Source organism: Crocuta crocuta, unplaced genomic scaffold (genome assembly GCF_008692635.1).
Source record: "Crocuta crocuta isolate KB4526 unplaced genomic scaffold, BGI_CrCroc_1.0 scaffold143, whole genome shotgun sequence".
Lineage (NCBI taxonomy): Eukaryota > Metazoa > Chordata > Mammalia > Carnivora > Hyaenidae > Crocuta > Crocuta crocuta.
In genome coordinates, this window is record NW_027529175.1 from 4,384,190 (window position 1) to 4,387,852 (window position 3,663).

Below are 3,663 nucleotides of genomic sequence, written 5' to 3' on the forward strand. Positions count from 1 at the left end.
TGTGCGTGTGTGCGTGTGCATGTGTGTGTGTGGGGGTGTCCAGGACACCCTGCAGCCACATTTGTCCCCCGCCCCGAGCTGGTCTGCTCAGACTCCACTGCCCGACGGGCTCCCCGGCCCCGGGGCTGCCCGGGGGNAGCCACAGCGCTGTGGGTGGGGTGGGGGCGCGGGGCCCACGGAGGGGCGCAGCCCTACCTCCCCGGGGGCTGGGGGCAGCTCTGAGCTGAAGACTGAGTCTATGGAGGAAGAAACACCCATCGTGGTCACGCAGGAAGTTACATAAAAATTCCATTTCTAACGAGACAGCAAAACTCAGAAGACGGCCCCGGGTGGGTCCGAAAGTGGCTTGGAAAGTCACAGCCTCGCTGGCCGGCTGCGCGCCTATGGTCCGTTCTCAGGGGTCACGCGATCCATAGCACCTACGTTCACAAGGCCAAAGCCCCATGGGGTCTGCAGCTGGGGACGTGGGCTCAGGGACCCTGAGCTCTGGTGTCACGCCGTCAGGTCCTGCCCCCTGGACCCCCACAGGCGTCACCTATGGGAAAGGTGGGCACCCTTCCTCCCGCCGGGTGGCTCCGGGTCTGGCTTCCTCTGGCTGGTCCCCTCGCAAAGCCCCCTGTGAGTTTTCCCTGTGCCATCTCAGGTAATCCCCGGCCAGCCGGAGAGGGGGATCATCAAATCCCGCCTCCTAAAGAAGGACACTGCGGCTCAGGGCCACACAGGCCACTTAGCGCCTCGCATAGGCGGCCAACGCGGCCTGTACTTGCTCTCCCGCTCGGACCGGCAGGAATTTCCGGGTCCTTCCCCAGCACCCCCGAGAAAGCACACTTCCCACACACAGATCAGATTTATGGTCCTGGGTTCTATTGCTCGGAAAATTGGTGAACGGCCCACAAGGGTAGCTCGTGGTCGGCAATAAAGCTCAAGTAACTGGAAGAACCTTCTGGATGAGCAGGATTCCCCTGAGCTCCGGCCGCATCCGGAATCACGAGTCGGGCCCGCATCTCTGCGGTCCACCCCTCGGGTCAGCCGGGGACTGCTGTTCCCAGATTTGAGGATTATTTTTAAACACCGAATCTGGCGAGGCTGGAGAGGAGCGGAAGGAGGCCTGTGGATGGACACCGAGCTGAGGGGGATGAATTAAGCCCCACCGGGAACAGCAACAGATCTGTTTTCTCGTCGGCGGAGGGACGCGGGGCGGGGCCGGGGTCCCGCGCAGGAGCAGTTGCCAAAGAGATGCCGCCTCTTCCCTGGGCGTCCACTGACCCCTTCTCCGACCACCCCCCCCCCCCCCCACCCCGGACGGGGCCAAGCGCCTCCTCCGCCTGGGCTGGGTCAAGGGCGGCGTGGCCCAGCGCCTGGGTGCTTGAGCTCGGACCACACCGTCTGGAGCCAAGTCCTGACTCCCCCTTTGGAATCACCCCCCCATGCGGCCTGGGACAAGCCCCCCCAGGCGCCCCGGACCTAGAATGGGGATAAAAATAGGATCTAATCCACAGGACCCTGGTGACAGCGGAGGGAGGCGATGCATCAGAGTGCCCAGACGGAGCTGGGGCGCAGTGGGCTCCCTCTGTCGCAGCCGCGCACAGGCTTCCAGGCGCTGGGGGCCCCAGGCCAGCTTTCTGAAGTGCCATGTGCCCAGCAGCCCACCGCCTCGGGACCTGCCAGCTCCGGTTCGAGTCGACGCTCACTCCTGAGGCTCTTCACCGTCCGGGCCTTGCCCCCACCCCGTTACTCTCTCTGCTCCTCAGGCGTCAGCCCTCTCCGCTGGGCCTTTGCACATGCTGTTCCGCACGCCTGGGACACCCTTCTCCTCTCCTACAGCTGGGCGACTTCCACCGAGGCTCAGCTGGGGCGTCGGTTTCCCAGGGGGCTTTTCTCCCCTGGACTCTCTCAGTCCCCTGGGTGGGTTCCCGAAACTCCCGCCCTGCCCCTGCCCCAGAACTGTCACCGGGACTCACCGGCCACCAGCGTGGGCGGGACCGTGGCTGCCTGTGTGCCTGGTGCGGTGAGGGCCAACCGGGGGAGGGGACCATGGGAGCCCAGGCCTCGCCCCTGGGACCTGCTGGCCACCAAGCCCTGAATTTCCTGGCACTGAGGACAAAGACGAACTCGTGACTGGTCACATGCCTGTCCCCTACACATACAGGTCCCACCTTGCCCCTCCCCTGCATGCAGGGGTACACGAGGGCAGGAGGGGTGGGATGAGCCTCTCCAAGGCCAGGCCCTGGCAGGGCCAGGAAAGGTCCCGCCCCAGCCTCCCAGGCGCCCGGTGGCGGAGGTCAGAGCACAGGGGTCAGGCCTTTTGCCCCGGCTGGCCCTTCCCCGGGCACCCCCGGCTCAAACGCCACGCGGTCCGTGCAGCCGCCTTGGCTACACCCCCTCCCCACACCCCTGTACGGGGAGAGGCCCCTCTTCTGGAGGCTCATTCAGTGAATACCACATGGGCTCCACCGGCGTCCAAAGCCAGTGCAGGCCAGGGGGGCCGTGCAGACCCCAGCAGGCTGGACACAGTCTGGCTACCACGGGGCCGGGACTGTGCTCGGGGTGGAGTCACTGACCCCGCAATGAGCTAGTTGCTGAGCTTGAACCTTGTTCCCACCGCCAGCAGGAGAACTGAATTAGCACTGACACTGGGGCCGGGCCCTCTGGGGACTCACAGGCTGTCCTGCGGGGGCGGGTGCTGCACTGACGGGGAGCAGCAGCTGACAGGTGTTGAGGGCCGTCCCCGGGGCCTGGACGACCTCACTCGCTGCTCGCCACGCCCCGCCCGGGGGCGGCGCCCTCACCCTCCCCAGGAGCGGGCACAGGGCCAGGATTCCAACCCCCCCCAATCCCCGCCCCCCCCCCGCGCTCTGCTCCTGNCACTGACTGGTGAGCGTGTCCACACCGCAGGCAACACACCCGTGCGCACGGAGCACACTCAGGCGGCACACACAGGCACATGCACGTGTAAGCAGCAGGTTCCCAGCGCCCCAGGCCCCCCCTCAGCAGCGCACCCCTGACCCTGGGCTTGCGAATTTCTGTCTCTGGGACGATACCCACTTCGAGGTTCTGAAAGTCTCGCCCTGAGACGTAAGCCTGGGAATAAACACTCTGGGAGGTGAGACACCCGCACGAAGCCAGATCAGAGTGGGCGCCGTGACTCCTGCTGCTGCCCTCGAAGCCCGTCCGCCTCTCCTTCAACACAGATGGTGGCTCAGGTCACGTGCCTGGCGCACAGTCTCCAAGCACATCGGTCTTGTCACCGGGCCCTAAGCGGGACAAGGGCTGGGACCCGGGGCCGGTGACGTAATTTGCAGGGTTCAGTGCAAAATGAAAAGTGCAGGCCTTTGGTAAAAAGTTGTTGGGTATTTCCAGGCAGCGACGGCAGGACACGAAGCCAAGCTGGGCGCCTCTGAGGGCCGGGCTCTGTGCGACCGCGCGGATCACACTCTCGCGAAGCCAGGCGCTGCTGAGACCATGTGGCTCTAAGCAGCATCGGGGCTGGCACACAGTAGGCACTTCACAAACACCCGTAGGATCGGTGAATGACTGTAGGCACCATCAGCTCCGTTTTTCAGATCAGAAACCATAACTCGGAGAGAGGAAGTGTTTGCCTGGACCTGGAAGGTGGCCGTGACCTGGACTCAGGGCTGTCTGACTGCACACAGGCTCGTGGCC